Consider the following 27,741-nt stretch of genomic DNA (forward strand, 5'->3'; position numbering starts at 1 on the left):
AGCATGAATGCAACATGTGATGCTGGTGGGCATGGAGGCATAGAGGTTCTATATGGTATCCCTCGGAGCATCTAAATCTTGTAAACTCATAGGCTGTGGAAGTTGGCATCCCAGATGGTCCCATACATGTGGCTGCAGGATGTCCTGAACATATCGCTTAGCTGTCATTGTCCCTCGTACCACTACTAGGGGTGACCGACTGTTATATATGAGGTCCCCAGACCATCACACCAGCAGGGGGCAGTGTGCCTCTCCACAGCAAAGGCAGGATTGAGGTGCTCATCTCTAGACATAAACACGGCCGTCGTCAGCAGCCAAGCTAAACCAGGATTTGCCGCTGAAGACAACCTGGTTCCACCAACTATCAGTCAAGTTTTACCGTTCACAACACTGCAAACTGAGGTGACGGTGGATGGGTGTCATGGGCAGTACATATAATGGGTGCCATGGGATCATATATCCTTCAGTCCAGCACCTGGAAATGGTTTTTGACGTACACAGTGGTGTAACAATGATGTCACCTGTCTCTGGAGGGTGGGCTACAAAACAGTTGGAGGTGTTCATGCTTGTTGGACTTGTCAGACTATTGATGGTCTGTCGAGAGCATCCTGAACTTGGTCCCCTTGTGAGCTCTCACAGATCCACTGGTCCCAACACCTAACAGGTTAGAACGGCCCGAATGGCGAACAAATTGTCGATACGACCATCCAGCTTCTCGCATCCCAATAATTCGCCCTCAGACTCTAGTAACTGGTGAAATCTCTTCTGTGTCGTAGAGGCGTCTAGTGGTCAACAAGCTCTACACAAGCGGAAGAAGAGGTCACTACACACAAGGAGCCTCTGAGAGCCTTGTATAGGCCAAGGGGGGGGGGAGCACTTTTAGGGCCTTAGGTGACAAGACCGTTCATCTAATCACCACAACTCTAATCATTTGTATATCTGCCTGAGATGTAACTGCATGCCGGGTTTTACAACAAAAGGACAACTAAGTGCTAGATTTTGTTTATAGAAAAAGCGTACACAGCGCACCACGGACAATCTATGTCTGTCTGTTTTTTGTTTGTTTTTTTTTCAAAATGCAGCATGCTCTGGATACAACAGTTTTTTTGTTTTTTTTTGTTTTTTTTCATGTGTTAAGCCTCATGCAAAGGCTATGTACAAAACCGTCCTGAGGCCACTCTCACACAGCCATTTTTTTTGGCAGCATTTAGCATAGTGTTTCAAACGCCGCGCTAAAGGCTGTCAAATATCTCCATTGATTTCAATGGGGCTTCTCAGACAAAATTTCAAATGCTATCTGCTCTATTTTAGTGTTTTCCAGCGATTTTATATTTTTTTTTAATGCACATAATCACCCATTGTAATGATGGGGTGCGTTTGAAAACGCTGTAAAACGCCGCATTTAAACAGATGCCTGCGTGAGAGTAGCCCGATACTGTCAGTGTGTGTCATTAGACTTGCACTTGGACTGGGATTTATGGATTACAAGCACCTGAATGTGTCCCAATAAATGAGCCTGTTTATGGCTGCCTGACATTGGGCTTACAAATGTAAAATTAATGCATTGATTGCAACAAACCATAAAGTATCGGGGACAACCGATTTCTTTAAAGGGTTTTCTGGGACTTCAGACCCTTTTACATTGAACAGTTATCGTTCAGTTTATTGGTGGATCGTGTGAAACTGAACAATAACGTTTCATGTAAGCGACTGAAGGACGACCGATTAGTTGGCTTATTGTTTGTCAGCCAGTTTAAACAGCGTAAAAGTCAATGATCGGCCCGTGTAAACATCTATGAACATCTTCCTGGGTCCTATGAATGGAGGTCGGTGGCCAGGACTGATCTCAGCGCTCCGCCTCCATTCACTGAGCGATTATCGCTCTTGTATGAAAGCACAGCAGTGATAATCATCCCGTGTGAAAGGACCTTAAGATACTGATGACCACCACCTATCTGTTCGAAGGGGCTGTGGCGCTCAGGAAAATGCTGCATTCTCTTTATTTTATAAGGGCGCTTCTGCTTTCCTGCTCCTTTTGGAGAAGGATAGGGGGAATCCCCATGGCCAAATGGCTCCGTCTCAAGACAGAACCGAACATCGTCGAATGGACCCCATTGACTATAATGGGTTCTGTTAGTTTTCCGCTCAGCTGCCTGGCTTTTAGATAGAAGAAATTAGCACTTTTTCTTCTGGTATTTTGAACCGGATCTGCGGAGGAACCCCCAACTGGAGGTTCCAACTCAGATGTGAAGCCACCCTAATGAGTACAGCGCTGCAGTCCTGGTATTACAGCTCAGTCCTATTCGCTTGGACTGGACCTCGCTGCACAAAGGTCATGTGACTGATAACGTGATTTCATGGGCCAAGGAAGAGGCTTCTTGGCCCCTTCAAACAGCTGATCAGCTGAGTACTGGGAGTCAGAGATCCCCACCAGTCTAATACTGATGACCGCTATAATAAGGATATGTTATGGTTACATCCAGGAAAACTCTTAAGCACAATATCCTGGACACATCCCTTACTAAACAGATCCTCGAAGTGTGACCTCACTGCGGACGCACGCTTGGTTCATGAGTAAGTAGTACAGTGTGACCAGATAGCTTTACTCTGTCGTGGCTCTACAAATTATCCCAGGTATTATAATGTTACCGTAGTCACATGACCTGCACGCACGCCATTGTTATTGACAGATAAAGACCTAGCAGGAAGTTTTGATAGTCACACTGACAACCTGGAGAGTTTCCAGCAGCGTAGATGTTATCAGAGGAGCAGCGTACAACTAAGACACTGTGTACTCCAGCTTTCACAATGAACCACCCCTTGATAAATGTTGCTGTATTACAGGTTGCACTGCATTATTGTAATGAGCCGGGCGATCGGATAACTCGCATTATAATATGTTGTATTGATACAAAAGTTGCATTAGGTTGCAGGTTTGTATTTGAAATGGGATTCATCGGAAGTAGCAAAAGCTCAGGCTTTATACAAGTCTATGAAGGGATTGCATCTAAAAGTTCTTTACATCTCATTGGTTAATGTATGACGAATACACATAGGGCATGGTCTATGCTTCCTGAGGCCGCGGACTCAGTCCACACCTAGATCCAATCAACAAAACAAGATTATATTTACCTATTCTCTTATACCGGTATATATTTTTCTCTCATAAGTGTATATAGAGTCAGGCATTATCAGATAAATGTCAGTGACCGCTATATCTGTTCTGTTTTTGCTTATACATAGATTTTTTTTTTTTAACTTATTTATTCACTTTTATATTTTTATTGCTATTAAGTTTTTTTTTCTTTCTATTTTCTCTTCTGTACAAAAAAATTACCAGTTTTAATTTTTGTAATTTTTTTTAACTTAAGACTTTTTGACTATTGGAAAAAAAAATTCAGCATGTGTTTTTTTTGTTTTTTTTTTCACTTGAGATCAGTCTCATACGAATAGAGCAGAGCTGCAGGAAATATTGTGGCTAGCATATGTTATAGGCATATTTTCAGGCATTGGATACATGATGTGATACAGAAGAGCATGGAGGCTCTAGTACCCTGTTGTACCGCCTCTAGCTTGGATACAAAATGTGATACAGGAGGGCATGGAGGCTCTAGTACCTTGTTGTACCACCTCTAGCTTGGATACAAGATGTGATACGAGCGGACATGGAGGCTCTAGTACCCTGTTGTACTGCCTCTAGCTTGGATACAAGATGGGATACAGGCGGGCATGGAGGCTCTAGTACCCTGTTGTACCGCCTCTAGCTTGGATGCAAGTTGTGATACAGGCAGACATGAAGTCTCTAGTACCTTGTTGTACCACCTCTAGCTTGGATACAAGATGTGATACGAGCGGGCATAGAGGCTCTAGTATCCTGTTGTACCACCTCAGCTTGGATACAAGATGTGATATGGGTGGACATGGAGGCTCTAGTACCCTGTTGTACCGCCTCTAGCTTGGATACAAGATGTGATAAGGGCAGGCATGGTGGCCTACAGGTTCTGTATGGTATCCTGCAGCATGTCAGCAGGACCACATTTGCTGTAACTGAGCAACTAGATCTTGTAAACTCGTAGGCTATGGCAATTGGCATCCCAGATGGTCCCATACATGTTCTAATTGCGATACATCTGGTGACTCTCAGGCAATGGAAGTGTGACAATGTTGTGGGGGCATTCCTATGACACCCTCCTGTGGGGCTCAAAGGTGATATCTGTGTCCCTTTTAAACTCCTCTTATCCCTAATACTGTATTTAGACAGGATGAATGTAAGGCAAACTATGCCCGACACTTGTACCTATGTCTCCTCGGGAGCTAGTATTGCTGGCTCGCTCACAGAGCGAGGGGGTGGCGAGGCTGCAGGAGATTTCTCTCCTCGTGCTCTCCTGCCTCTCTCCATTAACTTAACATAGCAGCTGTTCAGTACTGAACAGCCGCTATGTTAAGTCAATGGAGACAGGCAGGGGAGAGCGAGGAGAGAAATCTCCTGCAGCCTCCCTGCTGAGAGCTAACTATACTAGCTCCCGTACAGCAGCATAGAAGAGAGTATGTGCGGGTACAATTGTCAGGCATCGTTTGCCCGACATTCGTCCAGTCTAAATGGGCCTTAAAGCTTTACTAAAGCTATATCTCCTCCCTTATCTCTGTCTACTACCCTACATGTGCTCCCCTTCATGCTAATGACCTTTATACTAAAGGACCATTTAGACAACAATTATCGCTCAAAAGCCATCTTTTGAGCGATAATCGCTGCATCTAAACTCGCTGCCAACGTGCACTTTTGTGCATTATTCGTTCATCGCTGACTCAATCCAAACCTGCCACTTTTTTTTTTTCCCAAGATTTTTCCTGAGCTGCACCAGTTCTCTGGAATGTGCTACCCCATACAAACAGATTAATTCCTAAAGCCCACAGTTTTAATCGTACTCTAAAAAACACAAGGCTAAAAAATACTCTTTGAGGCTTACCACATTCCCTAATCCAACTGCACTCCATTTACCCAACTTCTACATTCGCCCTCAGAACCTGACCCCCCATCATCCCAACTTTTGATGACCAACTCATGTAGCTGTATGCATAGTATGCTTATTTAAAAGATGGCTGGACCATTGTACAGAACAAGCTGTGTCCATCACCACTATTTCTTCATTGACTATAACAGTGATGGCGAACCTTTTAGAGACCGAGTGCCCAAACTGCAACCTAAAACCCACTTATTTATCGCAAAGTGCCAACACGTCAGGGAGCGGGGCTTATCACGACGTATGATTTTTACCCCCGTTGTTCTAAAAAGGTATTCTAAATAGACAGCGTGCAGATTTTGACTGCTTTTTGGATGCGGAAATACTGCAGAATGTCCAGAGCGGAAATTTCTGTGGAAAATTCTGCAGCATTTCCGCATCCAAAAAGTAGTCAAAATCTGCACCCGTTCTATTTTGAAACAGCCCTGCCCATTTCCGTCACCTGTAAACATACCCCAGCGTTAATAGTGACCCCCACATCACAGCGGCCCCAGCGGTAATAGTGAACCCCCACAGCGATAATACTGACCCCCCCACCACACAGCAGCCCCAGCGTTAATAGTGACCCCCCACCCCCCAGCAATAATAGTGACACCCCCCCCCCCCCAGCGGCCCTAGCGGTGATAGTGACCCTCACCCCCCAGCAGCCCTAGCGGTGATAGTGACCCTCACCCCCCCAGCGGTGATAGTGACCCTCACCCCCCCAGCGGCCCCAGCGGTGATAGTGACCCCCACACCCACCCCACAGCGGCACCCAGTGTATTAGGGACACTCCCCAGCGGCCCCAGCGGTAATAGTGTTCCGCACCCCCCAGCGGTAATAGTGTTCCGCACCCCCCAGCGGTAATAGTGTTCCCCACCCCCCAGCGGCCCCAGCGGTAATAGTGACCCACCCCCACACCACAGCGGCCCCCCAGTGCAGTAGTGGCACCGCACAGTGGCCCCCCAGTGCAGTAGTGACACCCCACAGTGCCCCTCCTGAGACCCACATACTTACCTCCTCCTCCGCCTGGAAGCTCAGCTCCTCTTCTGGTCAGCGATGGTCCAGGCATGCATATTAACTTTTTCTTACCCACTTATGCCTCAATAGGTAATTCCCAGCAACCTGATTGGTTGTTTAGTGAATCAGCCAACCCAAACAACCAATCAGGTTGCTGGGAATTGCTGATTGCAGCAGAAGTGGGGAAGAAAGAGTTAATATGCTCCCGGCACACACTCTGACTTCAGTGTGCTGCTGGACGCCTCCCCCCTCCCGAAGGAACCAAGTAGTAGGCGACGTCCGGGCAGGGGGGAGGGGGATTCCAGCTGCACACTGAAGTCAGTGTGTGCCGGGTTCAGCACGGCTAGCAGTGCCATTTGTGAATGCCGGCAGGGGAGCCGCGGCCCCTGCTGGTATTCACAAGTGGTGAGCAGTCGATGGGGCGCGTGCCAGTAGGGAGGGCTCTGCGTGCCGCCTCTGGCACGTGTGCCTTAGGTTCGCCACCACTGGACTATAATATGTAATATCTCTCTCAAGAAAGGCATCCAGGCCCCTTTTGGACTCTCATCGAGTTCGCCCTCACCACGTCCTCAGGCAGAGAGTTCCATTGTCTCACTGCTTTTACAGTAAAGAATCCCCTTCTATGTAGGTGTAGAAATCTTTTTTTCCCTCTAGATGTAGCGGACGCCACCTTGTAGATAATGGAAGAGATCTCTGTATTGTCCACTGATGCATTTATACATAGTTATTAGGTCGCCCCTCAGACGTCTTTTTTTCTAAACAAAATAACCCCAATTTTAATAACCTCTTCGGATTCTGTTTATTACTTTAGTTGCCCCCCTTTGTACCCATTCAAGCCCTGATATGTCCTTTCTGAGTACCAGTGCCCAGAACTGTACATAATATTCCATGGTCTGACCAGTGACTATGTAATGTACGTTTTTGTCTGTTTACGCTATTTATGTGCCCTCTGTAAACTGCCACGGAATATGTTGGCACTATATGAAAAAAGATTATATGAAAACATTTTAAGTATTTCAAGTACACTTCCATTTTTTTCAGCCCGTTTACCTTTTGGATATTCGAGTGATATCGAATGGGGATCTATTCTACATTGTAGTATTAACTGAGGACGGTTGTACAGGAATCTTGGCAAGTAAGCCAACTAAAATAAGACCCATCCATCACTGCATTAAGTTCCCTCTTGATGCAGCCTGCGTACAGAGATGCATCTCATATGAATATAGTCAATAAGTGCCAACATTTCTGTTTGTATAATGGCCAAAGTCCAGAGCTGTCATAAAGGAGTATGATTACCTCGGGTGAACTCTGATAGCACTTCATCAAGGTAAAATACAGTCTCGCACTCAGTGCTACAATCAATGGTGTATCCGGTGGTCCTGTTCACACAACTTACTTTTTAGGCCAGTGTCACAGGGGTGTAAGCACATTTGTGGAGTTGCATGTTAAAAATCTCGTCCACACGGGACAGCCAATCGGTCACTGCGGCACGAATTCTCCGTCCGCAGCATGTCTATTTTTTTTTTTTTTTATTGCGGCCACCCTCCTCTTTATGGGAGCGTCGGCTGCAGCGGGAAAGCATGCGGCCAAGCCGCTCCAAAACCCGCGGCTAATTTTCACAGGCTTTAAAGCTGCGCTCTCCTGGCGGAAATCTCGCGGTTTTTCGCTGCAGCTAAACCATGAGATTTCCAGCGGGATTCCGCCATGTGTGAACTCAGCCTTACAGTGAGGCACTGTTTGCCCCCACAGTGTGTATCTCAGTTTGCACCCCATGCAGTTAATAGTGCCTACTTCTGCCAACCTCACAATTGGTGCTGCACTCTCTTCCCCACATGTGTCCCCCAAACCGTTAGTGCGTCTTAGGGGCACAACTAACTGCCAATAGGCCCTGGCGCAAAAAGTTGAAAGCAAACAGAAAGGTTCTGTTCTGTTAGTGTTTTGTGTTTGTAAGGCTGGTTTCACACAGCCGACAAAATCGTGCAAAAACGCAGAATCATGAAACTCATGCTTTTCAATGGTTTCCTTTACATTTGCAATGTTGTGTGAAAAGAAAAAAAAAATTCTGTTTTTTGCTTTTTTTTTATCGTTCATGTTTACCTGTGGAGCCTTCGCACAAACTTGCGTTTTTTGGCTTTTTTTGTGCTATGCGTTTTAAACATTAGAAAGTCCTATTGTCTGTCTTGCGAGAAAATCGCACGCGGCAGCGATTTTTGTTTTTGCAAGAAACAGCAGCACTGACGCTCAAATCGCGTGATCAGATGTGATTTTTGCTGCGATTTTCTTGCGCCGATATCGAGATTGCCCATGTGAAAGTATCCTTATAGGAACAAACAGTGCAGTCTGCAGCGTCATCTGTTCAGGTTAAGAAACATAAACCAAACAGAACAGAAGTAAGCAGCTTTCCGTCTTACTTTTCTGTTTTTTGGGAGGGTTTTTACACCCATTGAAAATAAGTAGAACAGAGAGCCTGAAAGTCCTAATGAAGCCTTAACACAGATGTGAAAAAACTCTTATTATTGTATGTGCTGGGCTGTATGAAGAATGTGGCCCTCCACCAATCTGAAGATTTTAAAGGATCTGATGCTTCTTAAACAGCTATGGTACCAGAACTAAGCTTACTACATAGATGTGATGCCACAATGAAGGTTACTACTTAGATACAATACCATAACCGATCTTGCTCAATAGATAAGGTAACAGAACTGAGCTTATTACATAAATACAATACCAGAACTGAGCTTTGTGCGCAGCTATGGAACCCGCACTGAGCTTTGTGCGCAGCTATGGAACCCGCACTGAGCTTTGTGCGCAGCTATGGAACCCGCACTGAGCTTTGTGCGCAGCTATGGAACCCGCACTGAGCTTTGTGCGCAGCTACGGAACCCGCACTGAGCTTTGTGCGCAGCTACGGAACCCGCACTGAGCTTTGTGCGCAGCTACGGAACCCGCACTGAGCTTTGTGCGCAGCTACGGAACCCGCACTGAGCTTTGTGCGCAGCTACGGAACCCGCACTGAGCTTTGTGCGCAGCTACGGAACCCGCACTGAGCTTTGTGCGCAGCTACGGAACCCGCACTGAGCTTTGTGCGCAGCTACGGAACCCGCACTGAGCTTTGTGCGCAGCTACGGAACCCGCACTGAGCTTTGTGCGCAGCTACGGAACCCGCACTGAGCTTTGTGCGCAGCTACGGAACCCGCACTGAGCTTTGTGCGCAGCTACGGAACCCGCACTGAGCTTTGTGCGCAGCTACGGAACCCGCACTGAGCTTTGTGCGCAGCTACGGAACCCGCACTGAGCTTTGTGCATAAACACTTATCAAATGTTGTGAGGAAAAAAAAGTGTACTGCTTGAAAATTGTATGCTCTTATAGTTATGCCGTAGTAAATGCATTGCGTTAACTCCTTGGTGGCATCTGCAGTACACGGTGGTCAGAAGACAGTGACAAGAAAACAGGGGCATCCAGTAGAAGGTCTATCTCATTAACCACCTCTCCCCCAGCACTCCAGCTTCTCCATCCACTAGAGCTCAGATTTTTTTACTGTACTTTTTTTGCGCGCACAAGTCATGTACAATTGCTCATGCAAAAAGACGCACCAACACTCTCAGCCATTGAAATGGCCAATTAGTTTAATAAGCTCAAATAGTGTTCTTTCCATGCGCAAATGCGCAAGAAAATAGAGCATACTGTGTCTTGGGGGGGTTAGTGCAACGCAATTGCGTATGCAAAATAAGCGCTTGTGATTACACCCATTGAAATCAATGGGTTCTATTTTCTGCGTATTGTGCGTGCAACATTTTGTGCACAAACGCCCGTGTGACACAGGCCTTAGTCTAATTGCTAACTGCTAATGATGGTGCTGTGAACGGACTTGGCTGCTGTGGATACTGGTCGTTAGCTAGTGGTGGGTATCAGTCATAGCTTCAGTAAGGGCTCCTTCCCACAGCCGGATATTTGCTGAGGAATGTGCAGTGGGCGTCTGGACCGAGGATCTGCAGCAAATAGCGCCCATAGCATGCTATGGGAAATCGATTCTTCCACCACACTTGCGACATCCAATTGCGGGTTCTGCAAGCGGTGGAAAAATTGCAGCATGCTCCATTTTTTTTTTTTCCCCGCGTAATCCGTGTGGACGGCTTCCGTTGAAGTCAATGGAAGCTGTCCTCTTCGCAAACCCCTTCGCAATCACATTGCGCCACAGCAATGACGCAGGAAAAGCAGGAGTTAAAAAAAAAATCTGTACTGCGCATGTCTGACGGCTCGCGGACCATCTGCAGTACAGAAGAAAAGAAACGTAACAGGTAAGTGCGGACGCCAGTGCTGGCATGCCAAATGTGGCTCTGCGGTGTGCAGGGGGCCTTAGCATGAGAGTTTAATAGTAGAAAATCATTTTCTATCTGATGTATCAATCTGCTCCTTACCTAATGAGAGCCATAAATATCCAGCGCTCCATTATTTTGGGATATATTCCTATTTCTTTCTGGGGTTTTTTTTGCCAAGCATTGACAATTTTTAAAGACCTTTGTTTCATTGATCAGCTGGATATATTGGGGGTACTCTGGGGTTGTATCCACCAAGAGTGAGGAATGTAGCAAAAAGTATAAAAATATAGAAAAAGTATAAAAACAAATGAGGCGTATTTTAGGTCTTTATGGCTCCTGGTTTATAGTTTTAAATAACCCTAATAAAAGTTATATTTTAACTCATTTTGGTAGTGAATCCCCAAATTACGGCAATCTCTGGAATTGGATTGATCAAGCAGTGATTAGTAGAAAATCTTAGGTTGCAACCGATACTTGCCACGGTTAATGTTTCCCCGTGTTGTCCGCATCAGGTTCTCGCCCGCTACTCTCCAACAAACTTTTTTTTTTCTTGCACATTCATTTTCTATGTGGTATTTGCTGAATGGGAAATAACTTTCTGATGTGACCTCCTTTTCAGACTTTTTTGAATGGGGACAAAGCTATGTGCTGAGCAAGTGGTATGTAGGCAAATTAAGCCCAATTAATCTTTTAATTAAAGGCTGCTAATGGCGAGGAAATAGATTTTGCCTATGTTGTTTACCTTCATTTAGGGAGCTAAGATGGATGTGAAGACTGATATAGTACATGCATTGTTGTAGAACATCACATCTCACCGGAAGGGGACTTCTTTCTTTGATAGGTCCCTAAGCTTCAACAAACAGCAACTCATTAACTGCCCTCCTTTGTATCCACTTGATAAACTTGGGCTTTAGTACCTATTTGCTCAGTAAATAGTTTTACTAACAAATGGTTACATTTAAATACAATTTGTTTCTGTGCCACGGACCACAAGTCATTGTGTTACTGCCAGGTTAACGATCAGCGGGTTCATCAATGGTTTAATGGGCTTGATGATGACTTCATATGTATGTATACAAATACTGCAATCTTTTCTTCATATGGACTGTAGGCTCATCTTCGTCTTAAGGCTGGATTCACATGACCGTATATTGGCTGGGTTTTCACACCGAGCCGATATGTCGTCTCTCTCTGCAGGGGGAGGAGGATGGAAGAGCCAGGAGCAAGAACTGTGCTCCCGCCCCCTCTCTGCCTCCTCTCCACCGCTCTGCACTATTTGCACCCTAAGGCCCATTTACATGTGCAGATAATCTTTCCATAACCGGCACCAGTCAACTATATAGCATATCGATTGACGCTCCTTTAACTTCCATTATATGTGGCAGTCGTCATGAGTATGAAAACTGAGTGGGAATGACAATCGTTAGTTGCCATACAGTCTGCATCCTCGGTTTACACGGGGGACTTACTGTCAACATACAATTGTTATACCCACATAAAAGATGTAATCAAGAAATGAGCATTTAATCTTTTGTGGATTGATCACAATTGGGAACTAATGTCCATATGAACAATCGAATCGATCATTCACCTGTGTAAAGGGGCCTTAAATTTGGCACCACACCTTCTACAGCTCTTGGCTGAATGGTAGTCGTTTCTTCTGATCCTCCTATAGAGGTGCACATTTGGTTCGAGCAAGCCTGCTCGTGCTCTCAAATAAGAGAGGAGAGCAGGAGCCCTTTTATATGGGACGGCGCAGATGCCCAACTGGTCATCCCAGAGAAGATCACTCCTTACTAGAGATGAGCGAACGCGTTCGTCCGAGCTTGATATTCGTGCGAATATTAGGGTGTTCGGGATGTTCGTTATTCGTGACGAACACCATGCGGTGTTCTGGTTACTTTCACTTCCTTCCCTGAGACGTTAGCGCGCTTTTCTGGCCAATTGAAAGACAGGGAAGGCATTACAACTTCCCCCTGCAACGTTTAAGCCCTATACCACCCCCCTGCTGTGAGTGGCTGGCGAGATCAGGTGTTCGCCTAATATAAAAGTCGGCCCCTCCCGCGGTTCGCCTCAGATGCGGTGTGAGTTAGATGAGGGACAGTGCTGTTTATACCGGAGCTGCTGTAGGGAAAGAATTGGTAGTTAGTGTAGGCTTCAAGACCCCCCAAAGGTCCTTATTAGGGCCACTGATAGCTGTGTGTTGGCTGCTGTTAGCAGTGGGATTTTTTTTTTCTCAAAATCGCCTCTGCAGACCGTTGCACCTGGCATTAGGGACAGAAGTGCTGCATAGGCAGGGAGAGTGTTAGGAGTGAGTGTAGCCTTCAAGAACCTCAACGGTCCTTTCTAGGGCCATATTTATCCGTGTGCAGTACTGTCCAGGCTGCTGTTGGCTGTGCTGCATTTTTTTTGGGCTTCTCAAAATCGCCTCTGCAGAGCATTGCACCCTCCATTGATACTGCAGGGAAAGAATTGTATAGGCAGGGCCACAACACAGTTATTATTCATAGAATATACGCAGTGCTGCCTGTTGGTGGGAAAAAACTGAAAACAAATCTATTTGTCCAGCCTCTGTCCGTCCTTACGGGCGGTGGACACGTGTGAGCTGCGTGAAAAACATTGCTAAATCATACGCAGCCAGCTACGCTTTACTGCTGGGTTCGCCATTTGCTTTCCTTAATTGGGAAAAAAAATACCTGCTCTCCAAGAGTTATAATAACTCTGCTACCCTCACGTTCTGTGACACATAAGCAGGGACACAGCGCAGTTATTAAACTTCGCAGGTTCATTGAATATACGCAGTGCTGCCTGTTGGTGGGAAAAAACTGAAAACAAATCTATTTGTCCAGCCTGTGTCCGTCCTTACGCCTGTGGAGACGTGTGAGCTGCGTGAAAAACATTGCTAAATCATACGCAGCCAGCTACGCTTTACTGCTAGGTTCGCCATTTGCTTTCCTTAATTGGGAAAAAAAATACCTGCTCTCCAAGAGTTATAATAACTCTGCTACCCTCACGTTCTGTGACACATAAGCAGGGACACAGCACAGTTATTAAACTTCTCAGGTTCATTGAATATACGCAGTGCTGCCTGTTGGTGGGAAAAAACTGAAAAGAAATCTATTTGTCCAGCCTGTATCCGTCCTTACGCCTGTGGAGACGTGTGAGCTGCGTGAAAAACATTGCTAAATCATACGCAGCCAGCTACGCTTTACTGCTGGGTTCGCCATTTGCTTTCCTTAATTGGGAAAAAAAATACCTGCTCTCCAAGAGTTATAATAACTCTGCTACCCTCACGTTCTGTGACACATAAGCAGGGACACAGCACAGTTATTAAACTTCTCAGGTTCATAGAATATACGCAGTGCTGCCTGTTGGTGGGAAAAAACTGAAAACAAATCTATTTGTCCAGCCTCTGTCCGTCCTTACGGGCGGTGGACACGTGTGAGCTGTGTGAAAAACATTGCTAAATCATACGCAGCCAGCTACGCTTTACTGCTGGCTTCGCCATTTGCTTTCCTTAATTGGGAAAAAAAATACCTGCTCTCCAAGAGTTATAATAACTCTGCTACCCTCACGTTCTGTGACACATAAGCAGGGACACAGCACAGTTATTAAACTTCTCAGGTTCATAGAATATACGCAGTGCTGCCTGTTGGTGGGAAAAAACTGAAAACAAATCTATTTGTCCAGCCTCTGTCCGTCCTTACGGGCGGTGGACACGTGTGAGCTGTGTGAAAAACATTGCTAAATCATACGCAGCCAGCTACGCTTTACTGCTGGCTTCGCCATTTGCTTTCCTTAATTGGGAAAAAAAATACCTGCTCTCCAAGAGTTATAATAACTCTGCTACCCTCACGTTCTGTGACACATAAGCAGGGACACAGCACAGTTATTAAACTTAGATAATTCATTCACTAGAGGCAGTGGGGCCTTTCGTTTTCCAAAAAGGGCAAAAATTATATTTGCCCTGCAGTCTTGCGCCAATTTATTTCCTGCCTGGGAAATCTAATCACTGGTAATACAGCATGCTGAGGGGTAGGGGTAAGCCTAGAGGACGTGGACGTGGACGTGGCCGAGGACGCGGAGGGCCAAGTGAGGGTGTGGGCACAGGCCAAGCTCCTGATCCAGGTGTGTCGCAGCTGTCTGCTGCGCGATTAGGAGAGAGGCACGTTTCTGGCGTCCCCACATTCATCGCCCAATTAATGGGTCCACGTGGGAGACGGTTATTAGAAAATGAGCAGTGTGAGCAGGTCCTGTCCTGGATGGCAGAAAGTGCTTCGAGCAACCTATCGTCTACCCGCAGTTCTGCGCCGTCCACTGCTGCCAATCCGAATCCTCTGTCTGCTGCTCCTCCTTCCTCCCAGCCTCCTCACTCCACTACAATGACACCTGCTCAGGAGCGGGAACACTCCCAGGAACTGTTCTCGGGCCCCTGCTTAGATTGGGCAGCAGCGGTTCCTCTCCCACCAGAGGAGTTTATCGTCACTGATGCCCAACCATTCGAAAGTTCCCGGGGTCCGGGGGAAGAGGCTGGGGACTTCCGCCAACTGTCTCAACAACTTTCTGTGGGTGAGGAGGACGATGACGATCAGACACAGTTGTCTTGCAGTGAGGTAGTAGTAAGGGCAGTAAGTCCCAGGGAGCAGCGCACAGAGGATTCGGAGGAAGAGCAGCAGGACGATGAGGTGACTGACCCCACCTGGTGTGCAACGCTTACTCAGGAGGACAGGTCTTCAGAGGGGGAGTCAAGGGCATCAGCAGGGCAGGTTGCAAGAGGCAGTGCAGTGGCCAGGGGTAGAGGCAGGGCCAGACCGAATAATCCACCAAGTGTTTCCCAAAGCGCCCCCTCGCGCCATGCCACCCTGCGGAGGCCGAGGTGCTCTAAGGTCTGGCAGTTTTTCACAGAGACGCCTGACGACCGACGAACAGTGGTGTGCAACCTTTGTCGCGCAAAGCTCAGCCGGGGAGCCAACACCAACAGCCTCACCACCACCACCATGCGCAGACATATGATGGCCAAGCACCCCGCAAGGTGGGACAAAGGCCGTTCACCGCCTCCGGTTTGCACCCCTGCCTCTCCCCCTGTGCCCCAACCTGCCACTGAGATGCAACCCCCCTCTCAGGACACAGGCACTACCGCCTCATGGCCTGCACCCACACCCTCATCTCCGCTGTCCTCGGCCCCATCCAGCAGTGTAGTTCAGCGCACCGTTCAGCCGTCGCTTGCGCAAGTGTTCGAGCGCAAGCGCAAGTACGCCGCCACGCACCCGCACGCTCAAACGTTAACCGTCCGCATCGCAAAATTCATCAGCCTTGAGATGCTGCCGTATAGGGTTGTGGAAACGGAGTCCTTCAAAAGTATCATGGAGGCGGCGGCCCCGCGCTACTCAGTTCCCAGTCGCCACTACTTTTCCCGATGTGCCGTCCCAGCCCTGCACGACCACGTCTCCCGCAACATTGTGCGCGCCCTCACCAACGCGGTTACTGCCACGGTCCACTTAACTACGGACACGTGGACAAGCACAGGCGGGCAGGGCCACTACATCTCCCTGACGGCACATTGGGTGAATTTAGTGGAGGCTGGGACAGAGTCAGAGCCTGGGACCGCTCACGTCCTACCCACCCCCAGAATTGCGGGCCCCAGCTCGGTGGTGGTATCTGCGGAGGTGTATGCTTCCTCCACTAAAGCACCCTCCTCCTCCTCCTCCTCCTCCTCTGTCTCACAATCAAGATGTGTTAGCAGCAGCATGTCGCCAGCAGTCGGTGTCGCGCGGTGTGGCAGCACAGCGGTGGGCAAGCGTCAGCAGGCCGTGCTGAAACTACTCAGCTTAGGCGATAAGAGGCACACGGCCCACGAACTGCTGCAGGGTCTGACACAGCAGACCGACCGCTGGCTTGCGCCGCTGAGCCTCCAACCGGGCATGGTCGTGTGTGACAACGGCCGTAACCTGGTGGCGGCTCTGCAGCTCGGCAGCCTCACGCACGTGCCATGCCTGGCCCACGTCTTTAATTTGGTGGTTCAGCGGTTTCTGAAAAGCTACCCACGCTTGTCAGACCTGCTCGTAAAGGCGCGCCGGCTCTGCGCACATTTCCGCAAGTCCCACACGGACGCTGCCACCCTGCGCACCCTGCAACATCACTTTAAGCTGCCAGTGCACCGACTGCTGTGCGACGTGCCCACACGGTGGAACTCTACGCTCCACATGTTGGCCAGGCTCTATGAACAGCGTAGAGCTATAGTCGAATACCAACTCCAACATGGGCGGCGCAGTGGGAGTCAGCCTCCTCAATTCCTTTCAGAAGAGTGGGCCTGGTTGGCAGACATCTGCCATGTCCTTGGTAATTTTGAGGAGTCTACCCAGGTGGTGAGCGGCGATGCTACAATCATTAGCGTCACCATTCCTCTGCTATGCATCTTGAGAAATTCCCTGCAAACCATAAAGGCAGCTGCTTTGCGCTCGGAAACGGGGGCGGGGGAAGACAGTATGCCGCTGGATAGTCAGGGCACCCTCCTGTCTATTTCTCAGCGCGTACAGGAGGAGGAGGAGGAGCATGAGGAGGATGAGGAGGAGGGGGAAGAGACAGCTTGGCCCGCTGCTGACGGTACACCGGCTGATTGCCTGTCATCCTTTCAGCGTGTATGGCCTGAGGAGGAGGAGGAGGAGGAGGATCCTGAAAGTGATCTTCCTAGTGAAGACAGCCATGTGTTGCGTACAGGTACCCTGGCACACATGGCTGACTTCATGTTAGGATGCCTTTCTCGTGACCCTCGCGTTGCACGCATTCTGGCCACTACGGATTACTGGGTGTACACACTGCTCGATCCACGGTATAAGGAGAACCTGCCCACTCTGATTCCCGAAGAGGAAAGGGGTTCGAGAGTGTTGCTATACCACAGGACCCTTGCGGACAAGCTGATGGTAAAATTCCCAGCCGACAGCGCTAGTGGCAGAAGGCGCAGTTCCGAGGGCCATGTTGCAGGGGATGTGCGTAGATCGAGCAGCATGTACATCCCAGGCAGTGCAACAGTCTTTAAGGGCCTGGCCAGCTTTATGGCTCCCCACCAAGACTGTGTCACCGCTCCCCAGTCACGGCTGAGTCGGCGGGAGCACTGCAAAAGGATGGTGAGGGAGTACGTAGCGGATCGCACGACCATCCTTGGTGACGCCTCTGCCCCCTACAACTACTGGGTGTCGAAGCTGGACACGTGGCCTGAACTAGCCCTGTATGCCCTTGAGGTGCTTGCTTGTCCTGCGGCTAGCGTGTTGTCGGAGAGGGTGTTTAGTGCGGCTGGGGGAATCATCACCGATAAGCGTAGCCGCTTGTCAACCGACAGTGCCGACAGGCTAACACTCATCAAGATGAACAAAGGCTGGATTTCGCCAGACTTCTGTTCTCCACCAGCGGACAGCAGCGATACGTAAGCAATACGTAGGCTGCACCCGCGGATGGAAGCTACGTTCTCTCTCACCATCCAAAACGGGGACATTTGTGCTTCATCAATCTGTGTCTAATATTCCTCCTCCTCCTCCTCCTGTTCCTCCTCGTGAAACCTCACGTAATCACGCTGAACGGGCAATTTTTCTTAGGGCCACAAGGCTCACTCAAATAATTTTTCTGAACAATTTTTATAAGTTTCAATGCGCTTAAAAGCATTGGAACTTTAACTTGAACCAATTTTTCGTTACACTGGGCTGCCTCCAGGCCTAGTTACCACTTAAGCCACATTAACCAAAGCGATTAATGGGTTTCACCTGCCCTCTTGGCTGGCCATGGCCAATTTTTGGGATGTACATTAGTACTGTTGATACAGCAATTTTTGTGGGCCCTCGCCTACAGTGTAATCAAATTAATTTTTAGCCCACCTGCATTACAGCTGACGTTACCTCAGCTGTGTTGGGCAATGCAATGGGATATTTTTGTGTACCGCCGGTGGGTTCCAGGGAGCCACCCATGCTGTAGGTGCACACTGAGTTTTTAATACTTCTGTACACTTCTAAAAAACCCGTCTGACTGGGGCATGCAGTGTGGGCCGAAGCCCACCTGTATTACGCACGACATTACTACCTCAGCTGTGTTGGGCAATGCAATGGGATATTTCTATGTACCGCCGGTGGCTTCCTGGCACCCACCCAGGCAGTGGGTCCACAGGGAGTTAAACCTACATGTGTCCACTTGTAAAGAACCCCAGTCTGACTGGGGCATGCAGTGTGGGCCGAAACCCACCTGCATTAACCCTTTCCAGTCCACTGTGTGACCTGTGAAGACATTAGGGTTTAAGGCTGTACAGCTCCGTTGTTGGTAGACGTCCGTCGGGGTTCTCTTACTGTATATTGCCAGCCTCTCTGCTGTCGGAGCCTATCCTACGTGTCAGCTCATGCAGTACTGGCTTTAGCCAGCATATAGCGCCGTTGTATAACAGCAGAAAAAGAGTAAGCCCCCTAGGAAAACCATATACAAATTGGATTGGAAAGGGTTAAGCACAACATTACTACCTCAGCTGTGTTGGGCAATGCAATGGGATATTTCTATGTACCGCCGGTGGCTTCCTGGCACCCACCCATGCTGTAGGTGCACACGGAGTTTTTACTACATCTGTACACTTATAAAGAACCCCAGTCAGACTGGGGCATGCAGTGTGGGCCGAAGCCCACCTGCATTAAGCACGACATTACTACCTCAGCTGTGTTGGGCAATGCAATGGGATATTTCTGTGTACCGCCGGTGGGTTCCAGGGAGCCACCCATGCTGTGGGTCGACAGGGACTTCACAATAGGGAGTTGTACCTGCCTGTGTCTATGAATTAAAAAGCCCGGTCTGACTGGGGCATGCAGACACCTTGACAGAATGAATAGTGTGTGGCACATAGGTTCCCCATTGCTATGCCCACGTGTGCAGCTCCTGATGGCGGTGGCACAGGATTCTATTTATCATTGCTTCTGTACAGCATTGTGGGCTATCGCTCCGCCACTTTTAAAGAGGGTCGCTGCCTAGCCGTGCCAACCTCTGCAGTGTGTGCCTGCGGTCCCTCGTCATGGCAGACGCAATTCTAAATAGACATGAGCGTGGTGTGGCATGAGGGCAGCTGAAGGCTGCGCAGGGACACTTTGGTGTGCGCTGTGGGGGGGAGGGGGGCCGTTTGGGCAGCATGTAACCCAGGAGAAGTGTCAGTGGAGTGTCATGCAGGCAGTGATTGTGCTTTGTTGGAGGTAGTGTGGTGCTTAGCAAAGGTATGCCATGCTAATGAGGGCTTTTCAGAAGTAAAAGTTGTTGGGAGGGGGGGGGGCCCACTCTTGCCGGTATTGTGGCTTAATAGTGGGACCTGGGAACTTGAGATGCAGCCCAACATGTAGCCCCTCGCCTGCCCTATCCGTCACTGTGTCATTCCCATCACTTTCCTGAATTGCCCAGATTTTCACACATGAAAACCTTAGCGAGCATCGGCGAAATACAAAAATGTTCTGGTCGCCCATTGACTTCAATGGGGTTCGTTGTTCGAAACGAACCCTCGAGCATCACGGGAAGTTCGTTACGAATAACGAACACCCGAACATTTTGGTGTTCGCTCATCTCTACTCCTTACACAATGAGCGATCACCGTTGAAGCGACTGAAGGCGGAAGGAGCTTGGGATCGTTCCCATCTGCCTCCGGTCACAGTAAACAGGCAGTCAGTCATGGATGAACTGCTACCTGTTTACACGGGTTGATTGTCGTTCGGTTGTCATGCGTTCAGGAACTGAATGTTGAGGGGTCGGATTCTTGTTCGCTGTTCAGTCTGTGCACGCATTTACACCGAATCATAATTGTTCTCATTGGATCACGGGAAACTGACCGATTCGGCCGTGTAAAAAGGACTCTAAGTTGCGGCCAGACATTTCCGGTGGTGAGCAAGTTCAAAGTCAAGATGCCCTATTCTCTCCCACACATCTGTTCTGGATTATGGTTTCTCCAGCAGGCTTCGGGGTATTTTGTAGCTTCCGAATTGTACCGTGTGCACACATCGTCGAGCAGATTAGACACAAGCTGATCAATCTCATATCCAAAATGGCTCTCTGCCCAGAAACAGCCAGACAGGGCCTTTTATTGAAAAGGATAACACCTGCCCTTTATGGGCGTTTAACAGATTACATCAGTAACATATAGGATTCTCATTTGTCGGATCATATAGAATCCCCCACCTCTCTGCCCACCCTCTACTAGCCAGGATGTAGCTTGGACTTTGTCCTCTATGCAGGCAACCTTAAGCAGTTTCTGTGTATGTGGCAAGCCATTGTTTTGAGAGGTCTCTGTGTTGTTTAGTAACTTTCTGTGTGGGGGCAGGGCTGGGGATTCATCCAAGATATACACAAGCTATATATATATATATATATATATATATATATATATATATATATATATATATAACACTGTGATTTAACTCTTTCCTTATGCAGCAGAGTTCCACATTAGGCTGAAGTATTATGCTATTGTAATGACATTTGGTTTATACAAATCAATAGACATTTTACACTGACTAATCATCATGTCTATCACACATCTGCCAAATGAATGTCAGCCAGACGTGATACACATTTGATAATTGTCCAGTCCTGCCAAAATCTGTGGATTTGGTTTACCTTAGAAGTAAATGGTATAAAGACGGCCACACACAAACTAAGATTTAGTATAACCATGTTCAAATATGTTGATGGAGAATTCTGAGATAATGGAAGAGTGTCTTTCCTTCAGGACCCTCATCTGTTCGTTAAAATGGAGAGTGATTGCCAAGAGTGTCTGTCTCTTTCTCTTTAGTCACCCATACACGTTCGATAGCTTTCAACCTACTAAACACCATCACGTTTGATCAAGCGCGTGTGTATTCGGAATGTAGAGAGGGGAGAAGGCCGCTGCCAGCCACTTCTTACAGTAGCAATTATCTGATCCTTATCTCATCTAACAACTGCTATTGTGGAGAAAAAGTCCGGCACACGGCACAACCTTCCAAGAGAAGATGTTTTGACAAGAAGTGGAGGATAAAAACTTCTCTATTGATGAATCAACAGGAAACCAGCCTAGAAAGTGTTTCGAGGTGGAGAGACTCTTCTTCAGTTAAGCTGGGGTGAGGATAGCTGTGTGGTTGGCTGGTCCTGTTTAGGGCAACAAGTCAGGTTGTGAAATAATGGGCACCCAGTGACACAGCTCAGCTGTCCTTACCCCAGCTTAACTGAACAAGAGGCTTTCTGCCTAGAAATGTGTGTTATGGTGGGTCCATGTTAATTCAACCATAAAGCAGTTTTGATTCTCCACTTGTTGAAACGTCTTTTCTTGGAAGGTTACCCATGTGCCAAACTTTTTTCCACATACTAGTGTCTGCACATTAGTCCACGCCTACCACCAGTAAGGTGTACATGTGGTTGGCAGCACCTCCTTGAGCCCATCTGCTTAATCCTATGGTTCAGCTTTCAGCTTTAGACTTCAACACAAGGTCGCTCCACTCATCCTTTTCTTTCTAGTTCTTAATTGCTGTTGGGGAACTGTTGGGAGGCCAATTGGTCCTGTAGAAATCCACGGGTTCAGTCACTCTATAGCTAATGTGTATGGCTAGGCTTTGTGTAATGTATAGACATTATGACTCCTCCAGCAATCGTTCCTTTTGTTTTTTGATAGGCATCATGTAATGCAGATTTTGTGCCTTGTGGTGTTGCAGCCGTTACTACTGAGCTCACCGTAGAGGTTCCCGTAGTGTAATCATGTTCAGCTTATTTCCAGAGACCTTTTGTAGCAGTTGGCAATTTTCACATCGGATAACCTGTTTAAATACTGATTCTTAGAACTCCCGTACTTTCAGGAAAAACTGATAAAATAGCATGACTGAATTAATTTCTATCTTGTGATAATTTGCTTTAAAGCAGCTTGTTAAATGAATACACACATGTATGGTCTGTAGACTTTGTTGTGATAGTAGTTGACCTGATGCAAGAGCAATATGATAATTGGGAGAACTTGGAGAACGTTGTATGGTAGGCTTTAGAGGTAATTGAACCCGGTGTTTGAACATCTCTGATAGGGTGCACTTGTTTAAGCCGGTAACAAGAGTGCTCCCAATGTCTGCTGCAGCCCCATGGTTGCACTGAAGCAGCGTTCATGTGGTATACTAATATATATGTATCTACTTGTGCCACAATTATACTAATCTTTCTTCATAACCACTACAATGTTCAATCTCACCCACACCTAACTTAACCCCTGAAGGACCAGGCTGTTTTATACATAAAGGACCCGACCCTCTATCTAGGGATTTTACCCATGTGGTGGTTTTACTGACCTAGTTCTTTTTTTTTTTTTTTTTTTAAAGCTACCAAAATTATTTTTCCTGTGTATTTTTTTTACCCATGACATATAGGGCTATTTTTTAAATGTCTCTTTCACTGCCTTTTTTTTGTTCCTTTTATTGGGGGCAAAAAAGCTAAAAAAGATTATTTTTTTCTTTGTTTTCTACATTTTATAGTTATTTTAGCGTAAATATATTTAAAAAAAACAAACAAAGTATGGGAATGGGTTCCTCCATTTTGTTTCAGACGTTTCGACATATAATATGCATGGTTTCGGATTACACAGCGCATATGGTGACTGTTTTGGTTGTCGTTGGCTTTGAGTCATTTTTATTCTGTAATTTTTTTTTAAACTTTATTTTTGCAACTTTTTTTTTTCTTACCATCTGCCCCATCTACCCCCTTCCCTGCCTTATGACATCATAGAAGTCTTCTCATTCACATGGTCATCTTTTTTTTTTTTCCCATTATTACACACTTTTCCCCTGTAACTGTGGCTCCTATATATTCCCCAGCTACAATGGAAAACATCCCCTGTAGTGACAAAGCCACTAACAGAGCTGATCAGGGTCTGCTAGGACCCTGTAGCTCTGCTGTAACAGAGGGGATCCGGCGGTCATGTGATTGCTGGATCGCGTAGTGGAAGAAACCCTTCCACTTTTACTTCTCAGTACATAGCGCTCATTGAGCGTTATGTACCCGGAAAAGGAGGCGGCAGAAGTGGTTAAAATCTGCTTCTCCCTTCTCCTTTGGGTTCTTAGTTGTGCCTAACAGCTGAGGACCCAACCTGCTTCTGCTTGATTGCTGCAGCAGACGCTTCAATCTTGCACTGTATTTTTGCTATCGCCAGGGTTAAAGTCTAGGACCAAGCGCTGTATATTTACCGTGCTTGGTCCTTAAGGGGTTAAGAACATTTGATAAATTGGTTTTATGTAGAACAATACATGTATCTTTAGGTTAATTCAATCTATGGAGAGATACTGTCTTGGGATATGCACCTGCAGAATGATATGTGAGAGACTTTCTAGTCCATTGTTATGTATAGAAGGGAGTCAATACCAGGGAGGAGGTGAAAGTTACTGATGACTTCATTGTTCTTGGATGTACCTCGGTTGTCTTGCTTATATCTTGTCTAGCAGGTTTCTTCTTCCATGGATCTGTCTAATGTTGCACCCTAGTTGCTTTTATTTTTTTTTGAACCCTCAGCCAGGGGGTCCAGTGAACAAGCCCAAAGTACCCAACACTGTGAAAGAGGATTGACACTTCACCCCTTCCCCTCACGTGTATGTCACTGTCATCTACCCTGTGTTAGCATTAAAATGGGCTATCCCAGGTAGTAACTATTATTAAGGGATAATGAAACAAAGTTTAGGGATTGACCCTGTTTACACAACTACTGAAATAACAATTAGAGTTTTCTTTCAATGGGGATTAATGCACAGAATGTATATGTTCTCTTATGCTATGTTCTACACGGTAGTGTGTTTTAAGCACCTATCTGATTGTGCTATGGTGGGGTAACATAGTATGTAAGGCCATCCAGTATTACCCCATTCTCAGGTAGAGAGTTCCATATTCTCACTGCTCTTACTGTAAAGAACCCCCTCCTATGGCCTCCTTCCCACGGATGGGTCAGACACCACATGTAGAACTCCCACAGCTGAGTTTGATTCCGTGCCTGGCCAGTGATCCCCTGCGTACCTGTCTGATGTCTTCTATTCGGCGCTGCAGATGTGCCTGCTGGGACTCCATTGTGCATGCGCAGTAGCCACCGGTGCTCTGCGATGACTCGGATCCCGCAATACTTCCGCATTGCTCACTGCGGAAGTTCCGCGGGACAGGTGGCTTTCAATGACTTAAATGGAAGCCGGCCATATGTATCCCGCACAAAATTGCAGCATGTTGTGATTTCTCACCCACGAGCAGAAAATCGCAATCTATTTCCGCTCATGGGCAGGAAATTGCATTTTGCCATATCACGCTATGGGCTGGATTTACTGTTGAATCCGGAGGTGCAATCCCGTTCCAGATTTCACAATGCAAATCTGCTTGTGGGAAGGAGGCCTATGTCCTGTGTAGAAACCTTCTTTCGTCTAGACGCAGAGGGCGCCCCCTTGTTACAGTCACAGTCCTGGGTATAAACAGATGATGGGAGAGATCTCTGTATTCTCCCCTGATATATTTATACATAGTTATTAGGTCGCCCCTCAGCCGTGTTTTTTTTTTTTTTCTTCTTCTAAACTAAATATCCCCAATTTTGATAGCCACTCTGGGTATTGTAGTTTACCTATTCCATTTATTACTTTAGTTGCCCGCCTTTGTACCCACTCATGCTCTGATATGTCCTTCTTAAGTACTGGTGCCCAAAACTGTCCACAATATTCCCTGTGTGATCTGACCAGTGACTTGTAAAGAGGAAGAACAATGTTCTCATCCTATGCCCTAGACCTCTTTTGATGCACCCCATGATCCTTTTTGCCTTGGCAGCAGCTGCCTGACACTGGTTGCTCCGATTAAGCTTACAGTTAACTAAAACCCCCTAAGTCCTTTTCCATGTCAGTGTTACAAGTGGTTTCCCATTTAGTGTGTAATGGTGATGTGTATTCCCCTGTATTCCATGTGCAGAACCTTACATTTATCAGTGTTAAACCTCCTTTGCCACTTTTCTGGCAAATCCCACAATGCAGCAATTTAATTTGTTCCAACATTTAACAAGCCTTTGAAAATGGAGTGGATTTGTGATAAAACTAGCAATAGCAGTGCATTCAAGAGCCACGCTATGCACATCTTGGGACCGTACCTTAGTGACAAGTTGACAGTTTTCATTAGTTTTTCGTAAGCCTTTCTTAAGGTCAAAACTCCTCCGGCACAACATGCAGATCAGCAGGACATAAGTGCCTGTTTTTGCTGCAGATTTTACACTTTGCAGTGCAGCAAGTTTTGATTCCCTGACGTAGCAGACCTGACCACTATAATTATCCTTCCTGAGACGGCCATTCTTTATCTCCTGCCGTATTGTGTGCATCTATAATAGTAGACCCATCTCTGCAATTCCACCCTGACGTAAGACCAATTTTACTTGTCCACCAGTAGCACAAGAATAGCTTTACTATGTTGGCTACTATATCCTCTTTGTGTTGGAGCAGGCTGGTTCTACGAGTCCAGCCGCCACTCCTGTTTACCCTGAAACTGGGGAGGGGGAAGAGCAGGAGGTGGGGGCTTTATAAATCAGGCTTTTCCAGGGGACATTAAGATCATTCACAGGCTGGACAGTAGCTGTTCTCATCTGCCCCAGAGCTCCTATGGATGTTCTAACTTTATCCTGTGCCGTTGATATAATGAGATATGAAGTACGGTTGCTTATAGAAAGCCTACATGGTAAATGTTGTGCAACTCTACGGTGATACTTGTAACTGGACAGGTCAATGTACGTAGGAGGCTCGTAAAACAGGTGACGCACCCAAAAGAAACATCTGAAGAATCTCTGCTCACTGAGGTATGTACAGTATATTCCAAGTATGGAAGAGTTTTCAGGAACCAAGTGTAAAGTAATTGCTTGCTGTATAATTATTAACCAAAGTCTCTTAACGAAAGTATTTCTACAGCAGATTATCCGTAATGGTAGAGAAGCTATAGTATTATAATAGTTATGTCTGGTTTCCTGTACTACTATTAGACTGAGCAAGTCTGATTTATCATTTTGTGCATTGACTCTTTAATAGTTTGTCTATCAGGCTTAAAGCGTATCAGAGTTTTCAACAAGCTTACTAAAATACACCAGGTTCTCTTTACCTGGTATATTTCTGCTGTTACACCCCATTTAATGTCTAGGTTCTGATGTTCAGGTGGTCTTTCCTATTTTTCTGCTCTTTGCAATCTACTTTCAGGGAGGGGGTGTGTAGCAAGCCTAGCATTCAACCAGTAGTTCACTGTCCTGACTTCCTTATCCTGACTTCCCAGACTGTATTGCACTGTCTCTGGTCCAGTCAGACCCTTGTTGCTATGCAAACGTCCCCCTGTGTCTTTGTTACTATAGAAGCTCTTTGCCAAAAAGTCAGTGGATTACAAAGAAGCTGGAAGGGAGGCCCCCTAGTGGCAGCCACTTCAAACGTGATTTGCAGTGGTAAAGCAACAACATTTTTAATGGAAGTATATTCTAGAAATGACGAGAATAACACAAGTCAGTAGATGAACATAAGTTGTCTGAAAAGTTAGTGCCCCTTTTAAAGACTTTGTCCAGAATTTGAAAAATATAGCTGCTTTCTCCAAAAACAGTGGGAGGAACCTGGACCGAGCCTGCTAGGTAATGTATTCCCTTTTTTTTTTTTTTTTTTTTTTATGTAATGCAGCTAGGGCTTATTTTTGGGGTAGGGCTTATATTTCAAGCCTCTCCCAAAATCTTGAAAAAGCAGGGTAAGGCTTATTTTCAGGGTAGCTCTTATTTTTGGAGAAACGGGGTATGTTCTTATCCCAGATTGCTTATTTAATGATGCAAGAACGATCCTTGACAATCCATTTGTTGACAAGAACAGATGGCCCAGTGTCCCATACTTCCAAAGACCTTTTAAAGAGTTCTACCACAATTATAGGGCCATTTTATGTCAGACCGGAGTTCACATTGACTTTTCATTGCGTTCCAATCATGTTAAGATTACAGCACTACTGAAAGCACAATGGCTGCCTATAGAGAGAAAAAAATGGTCTAGCGAGAGGACACCATCATGGACTATAGAACCTAGTTGGCCAGCAATGCGTTTGTAAACCTACATACAAGGCAAGAAAACCTTAAAACAAACTGAGCTAAACTGAAAATTCACTGCCTCACCAATAGTCACACGTCCACGGAGGCCATGCAAACCAAACTTAGGATTTGTATCACATCGATCCTGAATGCAACACCTAAAGCCTCCTATGGACCCCATTATAGGGCGATCTTCAAGGACCATTTTTCCATGTACACCTCTACAAACTAATGGTGGCTTTATATAAAACTATCGTCCGCTGAATGTAAGTGGTACTTATTCCGTGTAATCACAGCCATCAATAGGGTGACTAGCAAGAATTTACTCCCTAGTCCATTTCTTTTCAG

General features: G+C 46.7%; 1 protein-coding gene across 3 annotated transcripts in view; it reads left to right on the plus strand.

Moving 5' to 3' along the window:
- Positions 1–27,741, plus strand: part of RASSF7 (Ras association domain family member 7) — a 70,501-nt gene that overhangs the window by 22,709 nt on the left and 20,051 nt on the right. Inside the window, exon 1 of one of the 3 annotated variants that reach the window (XM_066582993.1) lies at positions 25,918–26,148. The exons of the other annotated variants lie outside the window; for them this stretch is intronic. The gene's annotated coding sequence lies outside the window, so the exon portion shown is untranslated. Of the gene's footprint in view, positions 1–25,917; positions 26,149–27,741 lie in introns of those variants that run through there. 3 annotated transcript variants of the gene reach the window in all.

This window comes from Eleutherodactylus coqui, chromosome 11 (genome assembly GCF_035609145.1).
Source record: "Eleutherodactylus coqui strain aEleCoq1 chromosome 11, aEleCoq1.hap1, whole genome shotgun sequence".
NCBI classification, from domain to species: Eukaryota; Metazoa; Chordata; class Amphibia; order Anura; family Eleutherodactylidae; genus Eleutherodactylus; species Eleutherodactylus coqui.